This window comes from Malus sylvestris, chromosome 12 (genome assembly GCF_916048215.2).
Source record: "Malus sylvestris chromosome 12, drMalSylv7.2, whole genome shotgun sequence".
NCBI classification, from domain to species: domain Eukaryota; kingdom Viridiplantae; phylum Streptophyta; class Magnoliopsida; order Rosales; family Rosaceae; genus Malus; species Malus sylvestris.
The window spans coordinates 9,760,430-9,781,311 of NC_062271.1; the positions used below are offsets into that span (position 1 = coordinate 9,760,430).

Sequence of the window (20,882 nt, forward strand, 5' to 3'; positions counted from 1 at the left end):
TAACTTAGCTTATGTTAACTATCACAGGATTATTAGAGGGTCGAAAGGATGGAGGCGAGGAGCCTATTTGCGAGGGACGTTCTGCTTACTTGTGAGTGGACCATTTCGAAAAAAAATGTTTTTGCGTTATGTATGCTTTATATGTGGATGCATATTAATATGTTAATCTCTTGTTTTCAAATCACTGTTAACGCTAAACTTGACATTGATCTCGAGAGGAATATTTGATGATCGACTTCTTAATTTCAATGTTGCTGATGGTGATACTGCTTCAACATATTTGCCAAAGAACCCCATCCATTCTTACTATTCTTGCTAATAGACTCAGCATCATAAGAAGAAGAAAGAGAAATCCCATAGTTTTGTCTGTAAGATATATTCTGAAATCATAAGAGCAACAACAAGATATTAGGATCACGAATAACAATAACAACAACAACAAAGCATTTTCCCACTAAGTGGGGTCGGCTATATGAATCTTAGAATGCCATTGTGCTCGGTTTTGTGTCATGTCCTCCGTTAGATCCAAGTACTCTAGGTCTTTTCTTAGGGTCTCTTCCAAAGTTTTCCTAGGTCTTCCTCTACCCCTTCGGCCCTGAACCTCTGTCCCGTAGTCACATCTTCGAACCAGAGCGTCATTAAGCCTTCTTTGCACATGTCCAAACCACCGTAACCGATTTTCTCTCATCTTTCCTTCAATTTCGGCTACTCCTACTTTACCTCGGATATCCTCATTCCTAATCTTATCATTTCTCGTGCGCCCACACATCCAACGAAGCATCCTCATCTCCGCTACACTCATTTTGTGTACATGTTGATGCTTCACTGCCCAACATTCTGTGCCATACAACATCGCTAGCCTTATTGCCATCCTATAAAATTTTCCCTTGAGCTTCAGCGGCCTACGACAGTCACACAACATGCCGGATGCACTCTTCCACTTCATACATCCAGCTTGTATTCTATGGTTGAGATATCCATCTAATTCTCCATTCTTTTGCAAGATAGATCCTAGGTAGCGAAAATGGTCGCTCTTTGGTATTTCCTAATCTCCGATCCTCACCCCTAACTCATTTTGGCCTTCGTTTGCACTGAACTTGCACTCCATATATTCTGTCTTTGATCGGCTTAGGCGAAGACCTTTAGATTCCAACACTTCTCCCCAAAGGTTAAGCTTCACATTTACCCCTTCCTGAGTTTCATCTATCAACACTATATCGTTTGCGAAAAGCATACACCAAGGAATATCATCTTGAATATGTCCTGTTAACTCATCCATTACCATCGCAAAAAGGTAAGGACTTAAGGATTGTTGATGCACAAAATTAGTGAGGACTTTGGTACAACATAAAGTATTAAGTTTGTGATCTTCACTAGATTGCTCCGGTCATTAGTGTGGATAAGTATGTAAATGGATAGAGACAGGAAAGCAAACACAAGATGTACGTGGTTCACCCAGATTGGCTACGTCCACGGAGTAGAGGAGTTCTCATTAATTGTGAAGGGTTTACACAAGTACATAGGTTCAAGCTCTCCTTTAGTGAGTACAAGTGAATGATTTAGTACAAATGACATTTGGAAATATTATGGGAGAATGATCTCATAATCACGAAACTTCTAAGTACTGAAGTGTGGTATCGTCTTCACTTGCCTTATCTGTCTCATACGTAGATGTGGCATCTTCTCTAGAAGTACTCTTCCTTCATCCAAGGGTGGTATCTTTAACTGGTGGAGATGCACAAGGTAATGTATCAATTTCACTTGAAGCTTACTTGTAGTTTCAGGCTTGGTCAAGCGCGATACAAACCATGTAGTAGGAGTCCCCCAAGTCACCAAGCTAGGGGATCTGCTGAAAGAGGTGACAGACAAGGTAAGCCATCAGAGCTCCAAGCAATCAGTCCCATATCAAAAATTTGATTTCGAGTTCCGGCTGATTGTTCTCATTCTCCCTATCTTGCAGGCAGCATGAAGGATAAAGAGAAGAAAAAAAAGAATAGATGATATGAGATACTTTTTCTTTTGAAGAAGTAACTTTCCATAGGCTTATTCTTGAACTAAGCTGGAGAGTTTTCTGGTTTCCTCCAGAGTATAAGGCCGACTGAAGAATTTGAGGGTCAAAACAAGTCCATCAAATTTAAAGTACGTTTGACCCTGCTGATATGGGATACTTTTGTTGTTGACAAAGTAGTGGATGTATCGGCACGTGTTCTGTTACGCTTGTCTCCACATGCTTCCTTGTATCCTTCTCACTTGCCCTATATGTTCCTCAGGCAGATGTGGTATCTTCTCTGGAAGCATAAGATGTTGAAGATGAGTACTCGAGAGCAATGCCAGGTAAGTAATCAGGTAAGGGGTTTCAGGCAGTCAGTTCCTGACTGGAAGCTTGATTCCAAGTGCTGACTGATTGCTCTATTTCTCCTTGTCTTGCAGGTAAGAACAAGGCCAAAGGAAAAGACAGGGAAAAAGCATGATATGGGATACTCTTGCTTTTAACCCTGATGATATGAGAAAGCTTGACCAGATGAAGGAATCTGATGGTCAGATTTTACTTGATCATCAGAGGTTTATGGGTTTGTTCCAAAGGAATTTATTGCCTTCGTCTTCTGGGGTTGTACCGCGTAATGAAGCTCCAGATGATCAACCTCCGATGCCTCCTCTTTCTAGGGTTCTGTCCAGTACTGAGGCTCCGAATGATCCCCATCCGGTGCCTTCTCTTTCTGGGGCTCTACCGACTACTGAGACTTCTCCTAAGAAACCTTTGTGAAGGCTCCCTCTTGTTTGTTTATTTTGACTCATGTATATGTACATATTTGTAACTTATTGGAGATATCAATAAATAAGCTTTGTTTCATTTCAACATATTGTGTTAAATACACCAAAGCCTTCTTCACTAAGTTCTTTGAATTTTTCTTTTGTTGAAGCTTGTATGTTGAAGCTTTGTGAGTGGAGCATGTAGGTTGAGGTAGTGTTCCCTTAATTTCCCGAGTGAGGAAAACTTCTCGGTTGGAGACTTGAAAAATCCAAGTCACTGAGTGGGGTCGGCTATATGAATCTTAGAACGCCATTGTGCTCGGTCATGTGTCATGTCTTCCGTTAGATCCAAGTACTCTAAGTCTTTTCTTAGAGTCTCTTCCAAAGTTTTCCTAGGTCTTCCTCTACCCATTCGCCTCTGAACCTCTGTCCCGTAGTCGCATCTTCTAACCGGAGCGTCAATAGCCATTCTTTGCATATGTCCAAACCACCGTAACCGATTTTCTCTCAGCTTTCCTACAATTTCGGCTACTCCTACTTTACCTCAGATATCATTCCTAATCTTATCCTTTCTCGTGTGCCCACACATCTAACGAAGCATCCTCATCTCCGCTACACCCATTTTATGTACGTGTTGATGCTTCACTGCCCAACATTCTGTGCCATACAGCATCGCCGGCCTTATTGCCGTCCTATAAAATTTTCCCTTGAGCTTCAGTGGCATATGGCGGTCACACAACACGCCAGATGCACTCTTCCACTTCGTCCACCCAGCTTGTATTCTATGGTTGAGATCTCCATCTAATTCTCCGTTCTTTTGCAAGATAGATCCTAGGTAGTGAAAATGGTCACTCTTTGGTATTTCCTGATCTCCGATCCTCACGCCTAACTCATTTTGGCCTACATTTGCACTGAACTTGCACTTCATATATTCTGTCTTTGATCGGCTTAGGCGAAGACCTTTAGATTCCAACACTTCTCTCCAAAGGTTAAGCTTCGCATTTAACCCTTCCTGAGTTTCATCTATCAACACTATATCTTCTGCGAAAAGCATACACCAAGGAATATCATCTTGAATATGTCCTGTTAACTCATCCATTACTAACGCAAAAAGGTAACGACTTAAGGATGAGCCTTGATGTAATCCTACAGTTATGGGGAAGCTTTCGGTTTGTCCTTCATGAGTTCTTATGGCAGTCTTTGCTCCTTCATACATATCCTTTATAGCTTGGATATATGCTACTTGTACTCCTTTCTTCTCTAAAATCCTCCAAAGAATGTCTCTTGGGACCCTATCATACGCTTTTTCCAAATCTATAAAGACCATGTGTAAATGTTTTTTCCCATCTCTATATCTTTCCCTCAATCTTCATAAGAGACAGATTGCCTCCATGGTTGAGCGCCCTGGCATGAACCCGAATTGGTTGTTCGAAACCCGTGTCTCTTGCCTCAATCTATGCTCAATGACTCTCTCCCAGAGCTTCATTGTATGACTCATTAGCTTAATACCCCTATAGTTCTTGCAATTTGTACGTCGCCCTTATTCTTGTAGATAGGCACCAAAGTGCTCTTTCGCCACTCATTTGGCATCTTCTTCATTTTCAAAATCCTATTGAAAAGGTCAGTGAGCCATGCTATACCTGTCTCTCCCAAGACTTTCCACACTTCGATCCGTATATCATCTGGGCCCACTGCTTTTCTATGCTTCATCTTCTTCAAAGCTATAACCATTTCTTCCTTCCTGATTCGACGATAAAAGGAGTAGTTTTTACACTCTTCTGAGTTACTCAACTCCTCTAAAGAAGTACTTCTTTCATGTCCTTAATTGAAAAGGTTATGAAAATAACCTCTCCATCTGTCTTTGATCGCGTTCTCTGTAGCAAGAACCTTTCCATCCTCATCCTTGATGCACCTCACTTGGTTTAGGTCCCTTGTCTTCTTTTCCCTTGCTCTAGCTAGTTTATAGATATCCAACTCTCCTTCTTTGGTATCTAGTCGCTTATACATATCGTCATAAGCCGCTAACTTAGCTTCTCTCACAGCTTTCTTCGCCTCTTGCTTCGCTCTTCTATACCTTTCACCATTTTCATCAGTCCTATCCTTGTATAAGGCTTTACAACATTCCTTCTTAGCCTTCACCTTTGTTTGTACCTCCTCATTCCACCACCAAGATTCCTTTTGGTGTGGAGAAAAGCCCTTGGACTCTCCTAATACCTCTTTTGCTACTTTTCATATATAACTAGCCATGGAATCCCACATTTAGCTAGCTTCCCTCTCTCTATCCCACACACACTGGGTGATTACTTTCTCTTTGAAAATGACTTGTTTTTCTCCTTTTAGATTCCACCATCTAGTACTTGGGCACTTCCAAGTCTTGTTCTTTTTTCTCACTCTTTTGATATGTACATCCATCACCAACAAGCGATGTTGATTAGCCAAGCTCTCTCCCGGTATAACTTTGCAATCCTTACAAGTTATTCGATCCCCTTTCCTCATTAGAAGAAAATCTATTTGTGTTTTTGACGACCCACTCTTGTAGGTGATCACATGTTCTTCTCTCTTCTTAAAGAAGGTGTTGGCTAAGAAGAGATCATATGCCATTGCAAAATCCAAGATAGCTTCCCATCCTCGTTTCTCTCCCGAAAACCATGGCCCCCATGAAATCCTCCATAGTTGCCTGTCTCCCTGCCCACGTGTCCATTTAAATCTCCTCCTATAAACAACTTCTCCATCTGAGCAATTCCTTGCACCAAGTCTCCAAGGTCTTCCCAAAATTTCTCCTTCGAACTCGTATCCAGCCCTACTTGAGGTGCGTACGCACTAATCACATTGATGAGTTCTTGTCCTATTACAATCTTGATTGCCATGATTCTATCTCCTACCCTCTTGACATCAACAACATCTTGTGTCAAGGTCTTGTCCACGATGATGCCAACACCGTTTCTCGTTCTATTTGTGCCCGAATACCAAAGTTTAAACCTTGAGTTTTCTAGATCCTTTGCCTTAAGACCAACCCACTTAGTTTTTTGTAGGCACATAATATTTATCCTTCTCCCCACCATAACTTCCACTACTTCCATAGATTTTCCCATTAAGGTTCCTATATTCCACGTTCCTAAATGCATTCTACTCTCTTGAACTCTACCCTTCTGTCCTAGCTTCTTCACCCTCCCCCGTCTAATAGGATCAAAGTACTTTTTTTGTGTGTCCTGTGTAAAGTTGATAGGAGCATATACTCCCAAACAACTTTGATTAGAGTCGTTCGAAAAGAAGTTTCTATGGCCCCCTTGCTCATTTAACACTGCATCCGGGTGCCGATGGAGATACAGCGACCCTTGCTCACTTATTACTGTGCTCGGGCCACAATGCGCGCCACTTACGGGTGACGCCCTAACTTTAGCGCGATTTCGTTCTGGATTCATTTTCATAAGGATTCGACATAACCGAGGAGTGCCGGCTGTCGACTACCTGACGCCCTCCCCCTCCTCCTTTATCCAGGCTTGGGACCGGCAATGTAAGATAAACTTACACAGGCAGAGTTATATTAGGATCATGAATACAATAATGAAATCGACATGATAAGGAAATAAACTTATATGTAGAATTCGGAGACATGGGTATGAAGATGAAGCCATTGATGAACTCTAGGTTGTCTTCTCCTTCCAATACTCCAAAATATCCCTGTATTATGAGGAATTCAATGTATGGAAGCAGGGACTTAACCTAGTTTTATATATTCCTTATTAGCCGGCCTATTAATAGCTAAGAAGGTCAACCCTATCACCTTGATTGAGTCCTATCATGATGCAATATCTTTGTATTTGAACGTCTAGATGATTCTCCTAGATTAGCTGCAATGATTTAAGACTCCACAATTCTTACCTAACTAGCACTCATAATTTACTCGAATTGCACATCACTGAATAATCAAGTGATTTGTTCCTTAAGTAAACCAATTGTCACACATTGCCATTCACAGAACTTTACATTGTCGATCATGGGATTCTAGGCGTTGCTTCGGGGTATTTAGAGACCGAGTTTTTGCCTTGGCAGATGCTGTCACAGCCATGTAAAGTTGATCATGAGCAGAATTGTTCTGTTCTGCTTCTGCATTGCGAAATGATCTCCTTGGCAATAACAGAAATTTCATGGTCCGTCTTTTCACTGAATCTTCATTTCTCACATGTCTCAGTTTAACTTGTGATCTGCCAAAACATTGCTCCAGTAATAGCACTAAGATTTGAATGAACGATTAGCTTTCCAGTTTCGTTGTTGCTCGCTGAATCTTCCAACATTTGCACATTTCTGCTTTCCTGCAAAACAAGATAATTGTGTTCCACATTTGCTATAGGTTCTCCTTTTTATTGTATATTCGCATATGAATCAATAAATTCAGATAATTTAAGATCGGAAGTACGTATTACTTACCCGTAGAGAAAACGAGTATTTCTTCATCCTATCTTTTTTGGTCATGGCCTGTTGCTTTCTTAGCCGTGCGGATTCTACATCTTCCTGTGAAATTATACTGAAATCCCACCCTCTCTGGTTGCTACCTCCAAGCTGTCCATAACAAACATCTTGCGCAAATCAACCAATGCACGAAAGCGTAAAAAAAATGCATGCCTAGCACAATAATATTTTTTAAGTCTCGTGTATATATCATGAAAAGTATAAATTATTTGTTGATTTGAAGAAAGCTTTTTTTATTATTACCCTACATAATGTTGAATGCATCTCACATTAAAATTTAATATTAAGTGGCTTATGTAACATAATGTGGGGTGTCTTAAGATATTTTTTAATTGAAAAAGCAAATGTAAGGTGTATTAAGTATGTGGGGTTTAATCAACAATACGTGGGGTGTTAATAGAATAAGCCTTTGAAGAATCGTATACATTCTTACTTACTGGTGTTTCATTTTCTTCCAACTCGCTTTCTGGTTTACTGATCAGCTGTTTCTTTTCGCTGTCGCTACATCTCTCATGTGCTGTAAGAATGCTCCTTTTGCAAACGTCCACCTGCCCTCCCGCCCTTTTCTGTTGGACGGAAAACGCTTGAAAGTGGTAGCTGGCGTCGTCTCACAGCTCTGCCACGAACTATTGCTTGAACTCGCACCAGTCCTTTCAGCGCTCGCAGTGCTTTCCTTGCCTGTTTCACTCAACCTTTAGACATTCATGCTAATTGCTACAGAGGAACTAACGATGATGATTTTCTCATTTGCTTTATATATTTCAAATCACCATTCACTTAATTCCCATCAAACAAATAAATTTGATTGAGACGATAAAATAAATAAGTTTGGAAGAAGCTCGCAAGATGTGCGTGATAAACGCTTTGAATTTTAAGGGCGGCCAAGTTCCTGTCGAACTTTGTGACACGGTGGCGAGTGTGAAGTGGTAAGGTGCACAACCACAGCTACAGCACCGGCAGCAGTAGCTGCTGCCTCTGCTGCAGCCGCTGCTGCAATTGCAACAGTGAAAGCATGTTTCTTCTGCTCTTCTGTTGCTTCACTCAGTAGTACTGTTCTCTCTGATGCTGCCGATGTGGTCAGTGAAGCCTGCGCAGGGTACTGCTGAAATACTTCAAGTCTTCCAAAAATCCATCTCCAGTTCTTCGATTTCTGGTGATTTATTAATTAAGAAACAAAAAAAATATAATAAGAACCAAATTAAAGAAGATCACAATATATATATATATATATATATATATATATATATATATATATGTAGGTATGTATGTACGTACTAGCAGGGCCGTCTCTGAGATTTTGGGGGGTCCTGTGCGAAATTTGTAAAAGGTGTCTCCTTAAGATAGTTTTAAATTTAAAAAAAATATGACAATGTATTAATACTAGAAAACATTCACTTAAATCAAAACAAAACCATTTAGTACTACGGTCTAGTAGTGTTCCTATTTACTTGGAAGTGGGAGGTTTTAGGTTTAATTATCGTCAAAGACGAATTTGAACCACATTATTGTTAGCTCAATGTGAGGCTTAGCCCACTTTCCCACTCCCATAATGTATATAATATCGTTTGTTAAAAAAAAAAAAAATACTAAAAACAAACTTTAGCACTCATTGATTGCATGTTTACAAGTGTCCTTAATGATAAGTAACATTACTACAAAATTATCTATAACCGGCGGTCCAAAAACTGACAAAAAACGAATATTCGGATTTTAAGCAAAATCCGACAGAAAATAAATGCAATGGCGGATATAATAAGCGACAGATTTGCCAGCGTCAAGAAATGAATTTTCCGACATAAAATACTCTAAAACCGACAGAAATTGTGTCGGATATAACCGACAGAGAATATATTAATAATGAATAAATAAGAGAATTTTTGTCGGCTAAAACTGACAGAAAATACTAGAACCAACAGTACTTTTGTAGGATATAACTGAAAGAGAATTTATTAATAAGAATAAATAAGAGCATTATTGTCGGATAAAACTGATAGAACATTTATTTATAATAAAAAAAAGGAAAGGATGTGTTCTTCACTTGAAAAGTCTTCTGGCATTGGTAGCAGCAGCAACTCCAACAATGAAAGGAAACGCCAGAAAATGAAGAAGATGGTGAGGGCGCTGAGAGGGATTGTACTTGGTGGGAATGAAATGAACACCGTCGCTGTTCTAGACGAAGCTGTTCAATACTTGAAGTCTCTCAAGGTTGAGCTGTAGAAGATTGGAGTTGAGAATTTGACTGAACGTGCACTTGAGCTATGGTAATAACGGAAACTCCTGTAGTTATTTATCATTCCCCGCTATGTTAAACGAAAAGAAGAACAAGTTGTTCAAATGTGCAGAACCCCAAAAAGAAAAAGAAAAACAAGTTGTTTGTAATAGTAACGTGTATTAGGAAAAGAAATCAACCTGGTAAGAAGAAGTGATGAGAATATCAGCGCCGGCTTCCAAGTAGTCTAAGTGAACCTGAGGAATTCAAAAATTTCAACCCAAACCCAACATTCATCAGAACAATTAGACAGAGAGATCCAATCAAACAGTGTAGAAAATGGAGAATGAGAGAGAGAGAGAGAGAGAGAGAGAGAGAGAGAGAGAGAGAGAGAGAGAGAGAGAGAAACATACATACAGACCCGTTTGATGAGGTTGGGTTGTTTCATGAGGCAGACGGCGCTCCAGAGAGGGTTGTTGATGGCAGCGCCGTGCCTCTCCAATTGGGTGGCGCAACCTTTGTCCACCACAGCACAGCCCCCTGCTTTCTCTATTACATCCTCCAACGATGAGTTAATGGCCTTCTTCAATCCCATCTCTCTGGCTACTGTAAGTCTGCAGAGAATAACAGAGATTGCGGAGTAAGAGAATAACAGAGATTGCGGAGTAATGTGGAAAGAAGAACAATGAGGGAAGGAAGGGGAAAGGGAGAAGGCACTGACGCAAGGAAGAGATGGAGGGGTTTTATTTTGGAAAATGTTCATTACTGTCGGTTAAAAATGACAAAAATATTTTTTAAAATATAAACCTACAGAAAATTTTCATTACTGTCGGTTGTAACTGACAGAAAAGAAAAAAAATGTCGGCAAAATTCTCTCCCAAAATTTTAAATTTCCCCCCAAAATTTTGTTACAATTTTAAAAAATAAAATAATAATTGTTTTGTTTAATAAATAAATAAATAATATGTATTTAAATAGAATACACTTTTAAAAATTAAATAAATAATTGTTTGGTTTAATTGATAATAACCCATGTAAAATATGCAATAAAGAAACAAAAAGATAATTGTACAATGAAAATGTCATCACATATACTAAATATTGTCTAATCAATACTTGAAAAACATAAATAAAAATTTAGCACAAATTACTTTTCCCACTTCAAAATTTAGGCAAATTTAACAGAGATATGCATTCTACGAAACTAGTTTCAATGATCTAACCATCAAACTTATTTGTACACACTCCAAGATCGCATATTTAAAAAATCACAAAAAACAAACATTCAGAGATTAGGTAACGAAACAAAAGTTTTCGACAATTATAAACGAAAAATCACAATTTAACGGTTATTTTAGCTCCGATTTTGATGAATTTTTACAGCTACACTCCTCGACCCTATAAGAATGCATTGAAATAATTTGATCTTTAATTTAAAATATTTACACTAGTGGATACCACAACATCTTATTTTATACTAGATGGGGAAGTATAACATTAACTCAGGTTTGTTTAATCTATTATTTTGATGCGATACGCATTATACAAAACGTTTTCAACGATCCAACCGTCAAACTTGTTTGTACACACTCCGAGCATACATAAAAAATCACAAAAAATAAACTTTCAGAGATTAGGTAACTGAATAAAATTTTTTTACGGTTATAAATGAAAAATCACAATTTAACGGTTATTTTAGCTCTGATTTTGATGATTTTTTACAGCTACACTCCTCGACCCTATAAGAATGCATTGAATGAATTCGATCTTCAATTTAAAATATTTACACTAATGGATACCACAAAATCTTATTTTATACTTAATGGAAGTATAATATTAACTCTAAGTGTTTGTTTAATCTATCGTTTTGACGCATATGCATTCTACAAAAAAAATTTCAACGATCAAACCGTCAAACTTATTTGTACACACTCTGTGATTACATATGTAAAAAATCGTAAAAAACAAACATTCAGAGATTACGTAATGGAACAAAAGTTTTCGACGGTTATAAACGAAAAATCACAATTTAACGGTTATTTTAGCTCCGATGGTCACATGTGCTTATTTATTTATTTTTAATCATTATTTAAAATCAGACATGATAGAGTACACCAGATGGTCATATGTGTTTATGTGTCAGACAATGTGCTTTGTGACGCATTGAAAAAAATTGTTTGAATTTCTTTGTATCTTGTTGCTTGCCTGTGAGGGAGCATAATCCTTATTACAAAAATGATAGAGCTTCAGATTGTGATCTGTTGTTATTATTCTCTTAGAAAATTTATGGGTTGTGGGAATTGGGTTCATTAGACTTTAGGGTCATGAGTGAAGAAAAAAATTGAAAATATGTGTTTATTTATTTATTTATAATCAATATAACATTTTAAAATAATAAATTTTTTATTTCTGGCGGTTATAACCGCCAGAATACTAAAATAATAACCGCCAGAAAGTAAAATAATAAAGTAGTCAATTTCTGTTGGTTATAACCGCCACAATTAACTTAAAAACAACCAGAATCTGTCAAAAATATTAAAAAAAAAGGGATTCAAAAATACTGTCGGTTATAATTGACATGATTTTTTTGATATCCGCCACTAAATATCCGCCAGTAATTTATGTCGGATATAACCGACAATATTTTTCTAATATCCACCACTAATTAAACAATGTGTCGGATATCATTTATCCGACAAGATTCTAATATCCGCCACCTAAAGCTAATATTGTATTAGTATAAAAAGATCTACAAACATAACCTTCACTAAATAATCAAAAGCAGTTTTATCTTAAACAATCAAACATGAAAAAAAAACTTCAAACCTCTAACTTGAAAGTTTTACTTGAATATATACCATTGTTATATAATAAAATTAAGAAACTTTCATTTTTAGGGTGTTATTAGACACTCAAAATATCTCATTGTACTTCAAATTTTTATATTTAGAAAGAAAAAAAAAATCTCTAATAAGGAGTGCACAATGCAGTTTTAAAGTGCTAACAAAAGCAATTTTTTTAAATATAGAACATTATTACATGATGTTAGATGACAAATATTTAGGGGCCCCTTCAAATTTGGGGCATTGTGCGACTGCACTTTTCACTCCCCCTGAACGCCCCCTCTGTGTACTAGTAAGTATACCCGCACGTTACTGCAGGATTGAAAATTATATTTAAGATTATGCAAATTCATTCACTTCATAAGCAATGTTTGAGTCAAGAACTAAGGATTACAAATGCAAAAAAAAATTAGAATGAAAATATAACTTGACAAAGAGACCTCAATGATTTGGCTCAATTCATCATTCAAGACTTGGTCAAACTATGATTCACTCACTCTATGTCACGCCCCGATCCCGACATACGTCCAAGATCGACAGGTGACATCCCTAAATGCTCGTAACTCCACATACCTCGCCTTTTGGATATGCACAAAATATAATTCAAGATCCAAATGCATAATAATTTTGCATATACTTTATGGCTGCATCTAACCTCTTCGTTAGACTGCATACGTACCCTCAATAGGGATCAAGACATTCATAGTTCAACTTTTCTCTACACTCGAATATTCAACACATAAACGATCATATTTCAACATAATGCACAATTCAGAGCGTGCAACATCTCAAGGAACAATTGATGAGGCGCAATAATAATCTATAGCCATATTGGTCAACGGTAGATCATAATCATAACAATTACATCCAACAACATCCAATAATCATACCAAATAATAACCCATACAACACACTGACATGCAGGGTTAGAGCGACATAGTTCGGCCGAAGCTTACATCTCTGAAGCTAAAATCAAATCTGGACAACTTAACGGAATCAAACCCAGGATACGATTCCGGACATCACTCAATGGAATCGCGGAGTAGAATGGATTCCAGACCATCACTCAATGGAATTGGGGAGTACCATGCATATAGAACCACCTAATGGAATACAAGCTAGATACGATTCCGGACCATCACTCAACGGAATTGCAGAATAGAAGGGATTCCGGACCATCACTCAACGGAATCCGAGCCAGGGTACGATTTTGGACCATCACTCAATGGAATTGAGTGGAAGACCAAGGGATACAACAACGGCTTGAAGAAACAATACAAGAACCAAGTACTTAATTTAGAAGGGCTGAATGACACAAAAAGTGAAATAAGGAAACAAGATGTGAAACAAGTGTCTAAGTAACAAACCCCATGACAATAGGTTAACGATCCACTACTAGCCCTCACATTTCATCACATCAATCCAATCATACAATACAAACCATATTTCCAAAGCACAAGTCAAATCATACTTAATGAAAATAGATCGATGGCCAGAAATAAAAATAACACTTCAATAGAATTCACATTCAATAAACATAGGTCTATAGTATGTATGTGTATATATAATTCACATTTCAATAGAATTTCATTTATAACCCATATCATATTCATAGATGATATTAATATAAGAAATCAAGGTAATAGCTATATCACACATATTCAATTCACTCTCAAACCAATGTGGTCCCACTAGATTTTACTTAGCCTTCCATAGTACTAATTTTATTATTTAGAACATTTCGAGACATGTTGACTAGAAGTCAATTCTCAATCAACAGTAGGATCCACAACGCTACATCATTTGATCCAGTAGATCCGCACATCGGATTCCGGATCTGTAACTTCCAAAGGTCCACATTATGCTTAAAGAACAACATACTAAAATCCCATCGCGATCCAACGGTCGGATCTCCGCCAACTACTAGAATTAAGTGGCGGTCAACAATATATTTTACAAACTTAGAAATCCAAATAGGGAAGATCCGTACGTCGGATTCCCAATCCATAAATTTCTATGATCCACAAATATTATGTTCTATCACGCATTAAGGTTTGGTAACGATCCAACGGTCAGATCGTTGATTCATATTTTGACCAAGTAAGGTATCGTAATGAAACTAAGTCCAAACAATCAAATTACGTCATACAGATATCAATTATGAAATTAGGGCATCTAATTGAACTTAGAAAGACATTGTCAACCCACTGGCCACGCGTTTTCACATGAGCCGCCGCGGGTGGTGGTTTGCCGCCCTGGCTCGCCGTAAAATTCAACTATTTTTAAAAATTACCAAAATTTACAAAAAATGAAGATCTCAAGGATTAGAGCAAACTTTATACCTATGGCCAAGTTCAATTTGGCCTGAAAAAGCCTCAATTCGCCACAAAATCGCTGAAACCCTAGAATTTGGGTGTCCTCGATTCGACTCCATAGCAGCTCCGACGCCACTAAAATTGTTTGGGCTTCGTTCCAGGACTCGGTGGGAGTGTTTTAGTGGTGTTAATTGAAGGAGTTAGCTTCAGACTTAACGGATCTCCGCCATGGAACCACCGCACCCACCGGTGCGGTTCATTGTGAAATCTAGCCAAATTGCTTCAATTTTTAGGTGTAAGAGGGAAAGGGAAGTTTTGGGATTTGTTCCCAAGTGATAGTTTGGTGTAAGTAGCCTAAAATTGGCTGGAGAAACCCTCGGAAACCATTATTTCCGTCGGGTTGGGTCGAAGAATGGTAACCGGGTCACAGGATCTGGCCAGTTCCTCTCCATCTCTCTTCTCTCCCTTCCCTCATTTCTTTCATTTCTGATTTGTTCACTCTTCCTCTCTCTTTCTGCCATTCGTCCCTCTGCTTTCTCTTCCCTCCCTTCCTTTCTATCATTTTCTTTCTTAGCCACTCCCGTGGCCTTTTTTTTATTTTATTTTATTTTTTATTTTAGCAACAACTTCAAACGTCTATAACTATACTGTTATAATTCGGACTCGCAAACGACTTTCGCCTATGCGTTCGTGATCTCGATATCTATTCAACTATATAAATTGTGACCTCGAATGGTCTACAGATTTTAAATAATTAATTTCTGGAAAAATAATATAAAATCTCTATATTATCAATACGTAGATTATAATAATGAAATCTAGGAATGGGATTTCACACTCTATCCCTAAACAAAAGAAAACCAAACCAAGTTCAACAAGAATTATGCACGATCTTTGTGAAACTATATAATGAATGGTACCCAATGTATTAAAAGCGTGAGGCGTGGGCGAGGCATCCGAGGGATAGCCCAGCCTAGGCGTGAGACGAAGTCTCACCGGACCTAAATTTTTTAATATATACACTTAGCGTACACATACATTACATTAAAAAAAAGATTATTAATCAATAATCACCCTAAGCACACATATATATTATAAATACACACACACACACACACACACACACACACACATATATACATATATTATATTATATATATATATATATAATAGAGGATGAAAAGCACAATGAGCACACATATACCAATGCATGCATACAACACACACATCCATTATATAAAAATAAATAAAAATCAAAAGAAAAAAACGGCAGAGAGATGATAGTGCAAGGAAGAGGTATGAGGCGGTTAAAACCCTATCAAAAATTTGGGTTTGGGGTAAAAAAAAAATAAAAATAAATAAAAATAAAATCCCCTGAGGCGTGCCTAGGTGGCTCCGGCGATGCCTTCCGCCCACTCTCTCAAAATAGAGGCGGCAACCCTCAAGCCTAGGCGCACCCTGAGGCGAGCCTTTTAAAACATTGATGGTACCATTGTAACATCCCACATCGCCCAAGGGAGTGGATCTTGTAAGCTTTATATGTATATTCTCATCTCTACCTAGAACGAGGCCTTTTGGGAGCTTATTGGCTTCGGGTTCCATTGGAACTCCGAAGTTAAGCGAGTTTAGGCAAGAGCAATCCCATGATGAGTGACCCACTGGGAAGTTTTCGTGTGAGTTCCTAGAAACAAAACCGTGAGAGCGTGGTCGGGGCCCAAAGCAGACAATATTGTGCTACGGCAAAGTCGAGCCCGGGATATGGTGGGGGCCCGGGCCGAGATGTGACAATTTGGTATCAGAGCCAATCCCTGGGCTGAAGTGTGCCGACGAGAACGTCAGGCCCCTAAGGGGGGTGGATTGTGACATCCCACATCGCCCAAGGAAGTGGATCATGTAAGCATTATATGTATATTCCCATTTTTACCCAGCACAAGGCCTTTTGGGAGCTCACTGGCTTCAGATTCTGTAGGAACTCCGAAGTTAAGCGAAAATGGGCCAGAGCATTCCTATGATGGGTGACCTACTGGGAAGTTCTCGTGTGAGTTCCCAGAAACAAAATCGTAAGGGCGTGGTCGAGGCCCAAAGCAGACAATATCGTGCTACGGCGGAGTCGAGCCCAGGATGTGGTGGGGGCTCGGGCCAGGATGTGACAATTTGGTATCAGAGCCAATCCCTACTCGGAAGTATGTCGACGAGGACGTCGGGCCCCTAAGGGGGGTGGATTGTAACATCCCACATCGCCTAGGGGAGTGAATCCTGTAAGCCTTATATGTATATTCTCATCTCTACCTAGCACGACGCTTTTTGGGAGCTCACTGGCTTCGGGTTCCATCGGAACTTCAATGTTAAGCGAGTTCATGCGAGAACAATCCCATGATGGGTGACCCACTGGAAAGTTCTTGTGTGAGTTCCCAGAAACAAAACCGTGAGGGCGTGGTCGGAGCTCAAAGCGGACATTATCGTGCTACGGTGGAGTCGAGCCTGGGATATGGTGGGGGCCTGAGCCGGGATGTGACAACCACATTATTAAACAAACATGGACTGGAGCTGATTTTAAAATTCATTTAAAAGGGAAGTGGTAAATACCATTCCCTTGAGATGCTAACTTTTCAAGATACGACACTAATAAAAATTGCATATAAGGATGAAACACATATTAATGCTTACACTTAATCATAGAGAACTTTAACAATATTTTATTTTATTTTACTCAATGTTGTAGGAAATTGCCTAAATAGGCAATGAACAATAGCACAGGGAGCCTGCACTTGTGGATCTGTAATTATATATGTCAAAATAATTGATGTAGAGTATCCAGGGTATTGATATATAGTACTACACCTCTAGACATTTTTTGGCTTTCTTTTTATAGTACAAATAAAGACTCGCAATACTTCCCTAATGACGATGGAGGGCATAATCAAAACGAATTTTATAAATCTTGTTGGTACCACACATATTGGGCCTCATACTTTGATACGTTGGGCTTCATTACCCAGCCCATATGATTATGTAAAAGGAGGAGCCCCTTATTCTATAAAAGAGGACTCATCCCCCTCACAAATGGGACTCTAGGAACCCAACAGAGGGCAATACCCTCACAAACACAACAACACTCTCTTTCTCTGGGGGACTCCCCCTTATCCTTGTAATCCATACATACAGTCAGAGAAATACAATCAGTGTAGACGTAGCCCAAACATTGGGGTGAACCACTATACATCTTATGTTATTTACATTTCATGCAGATTCACGGTCGAATTTACATTATTCCAAGGCCTCTGGTTTTGTGCATCAACATTTGGCACCGTCTATGGGAAACGACACGAAAAGCTATGTCGGTTCTCTTTCATTTTTTCATTTCACCACCGTGAAACCTCACCACAATGTCCATCGTGGATCTGCAAAACCCAAGAAACCAAATCTCTATCTCTCCAATAATTTCCTCTTTTGAAGACCCTGAGTCTCAAGAAACGGATGGTCTTTGTCTGAAAACAACTGCGCCAGGGATACACGGCCTATCTTCCACCATCTTAACGGATACAACCCTCGATGTCCGTATGAGCCCATCATTTATTGCAAAAGAAAAAAATGTAATCAAGATATCTTCGGCCCGGGGACTCTGTCGTCCCCTTCCACGTGCGACCCACCAGCGTCCTCTACGGTGTCGACTGGGGCTTCGTCGACCCCAACGACGGCGTCTCCTCCTTCTCCAAGTTGCAGCAGAAATTGAAGGATGACTTCGACGACTTCGACGCCTTCACCACCATCAAGGCAACGAATCTGGCGCAGCCATTAGTAGAAGCGTAATTTTTTAGAGTGATGTTCGAGGGCTTGTTCGTCGAAACGGCTGGACTTCTCAGACTCGACGGCGGCTCACTCTCGTGACTCTCTCCTTTCACCGCCACTCCCATCTGCGCAACCCCCAAACAATTGAAGCTTTCGACTTCTTGCTAAGTGATATTTCAGAAGTTGATTGCTTGCTTATTACCCAAAGCCTTGATATCACTGCCATTCGAAGACATTAAAGCTCATCTCTGAGAAGTACCCGAATCTTAGAGTAGTAGCTACACCAAATGCTAAGGCCTTTTTGGATCCCTTTTTAGCAATAACCTAGTCAGAGCTCTGTTATTGAGGCAAGAAATGGTTCTACAGTCAAAGTTCAGGCCACTGTAAGGCCAGTTCTAGGTCATCCTTGGCAGCGCCCTGAATGTGGATATCTTGTCATCACTACAAAAGGAAAAAAATACACTTTACTATGAACCCCGTTGTGTATACAACACAAGTTCATTGGAAAGCGAAAGAGCTGACATTGTTATCACACCAGTCGTAAAGCAGCTTCTGCCTTACCTTGGTCTCGGGACAAGATGACGTAGTTCAACTTTCAAAGTTGCTTCTGGTTCCCTCCCCGCAGAGTCGCCGACTTTTTGACCCCCATCAAGTCATCGTTCCCCAACTCTACGCCGATGTCGTACAACAGCATTCCTCCGCCCATGGAGGATTTCCAGCTGGCTAAACAAAAGGCGCAGGAGATCAGTATAGCTAATCTAGCAGTTGAGGAAGGCATCAGTGCTTTGAAGGACTTCATACCCTACAATGGGGTCTTGAACTTGGAAGGCGCGCACAGGCCACTGCTAGTGTGCAGATAAGGGGGAGTGCATGTTCCCACTTTGCTGAAAAAGCCTTCACTAAAAGCATGATTACGACTGTGGTCACATGCACTGCCATCTCCATTGTCTAGAGGAAAAACTAATAAAGAAGAAGATAAGTTCTTCTAAATTCCTCAACTTGTTTATTTTTTTAATATTTTATCATTATCAGATACTCTCAAACTCTTATAATCTGGACCTCGGTTCTTGAAATTACTTAATGTCGTTTACGTGAAATCATGCTAGCCTCTGCTTTAACTAGCTAGCTGCTATCTAGCCGCATAAACTATGCACTAAAACAGGTCGTCATCCTAAGTAGAAAAAGGAGCACTCACAAAACTATATATATATATATATATATATATATGTTAGTTGTGTACTCTATTGTCACTATAATAAAGTTACATGATTACATTTATGTGCTCATTATGTCGGATCACATGGCCTTAGACTCTTACTGTTATTACTTTATTAGTATTATTTTTTGTAATGATCATCATTACTTTGATCATTTTATGACCACTACCGTAAAACGTGGCAAAATCTGTACACCCACTACACCATTTACATTATGGGAAATTTTATTTAAACCCATCTAACTTATTTGTACACCCAACTTACTCTTTGCACCCATTTAATTTTTAACTAAACTATTAATATCTTTTTAAACCCAAATTTAATACCTAATATACCCCCATAAACCCAATTCAATATGTGGATTTATTTTTACACCCATTTGATTTTTAGAAGTTTGGCGAAGAAACCACCCTGAGGACGAGGACGTTGTTCTTGTTTGTGAGCTTTCTTTTGCAGTTCAGATGAGTGATTGGGTGGTGACAGTACTCCATCATGAGGACATGCAAGTGGAGGTGCCGAGGAAGTCTCTGTGGAGATAGAAGCTTGGAAGTCTCTGTGGTGACAGTACACCATCCGTCAGGGTTCTAGACCCCAGAGCTGCAGAACTACATGACAAAGGAAGAGATTGATCGTTTGCCAAAGTACAAGTTCCGCAAGATACCTGATTTTGACAAAGTTAATGGTGAGATCCAAGAATCTTTTGGAGGAGTAATGAATGAATGCGACACTACTACACCTACCGAACATGTTCTCTCGCCAGAGGATGCTGTAAGTTCCATGATACATTCTTGATATCTTTTTACTAGAAAGTCCCATAAAATAGTTAATTGTTTTTAATGGCATGCTGAAATAGGTTTTTGTATTACCAACTGGAATTCATACATGTACTTGTTCAGCAATTAAGCCTTTCAAGTCATGTGTATGAAGATCCGGGGCACCAAATCCGGGGTTTCAGTTTCTCATTGCCAAATTAACCCTACACCAAATCACTAAGTGTGCTTATTACGTGAGTTGTGTTAATCTTAGGAATGTTGCATCTGCCTTTGTGCCTACGAAGATGGAACTGAACTCCGCGAACTTCCTTGTTGTCACCACTTCCACTGCACCTGCATAAACAAATTAACTAAAAAAATAGAGAGAAAGTTGCAATTCAATAAAAAAAAAAAGGTGAGCAGGATTTGGTACCTAGGTTCTTCTTCTTTTCTTCTATCTGCTACAAAACGTGCAAGCACTGGGGAAGAGAAGAGACACTGGCTTCATCTTCTTCGGTTTTCTAGGGTTTTAGCTA

At 39.1% G+C, this 20,882-nt stretch overlaps 1 pseudogene; it reads right to left on the reverse strand.

The window, feature by feature from the left end:
* Positions 1-245: 245 nt before the first annotated feature.
* LOC126592130 (protein IQ-DOMAIN 12-like) lies at positions 246-18,502 on the reverse strand (annotated as a pseudogene).
* Between the last annotated feature and the right edge of the window lie 2,380 nt (positions 18,503-20,882).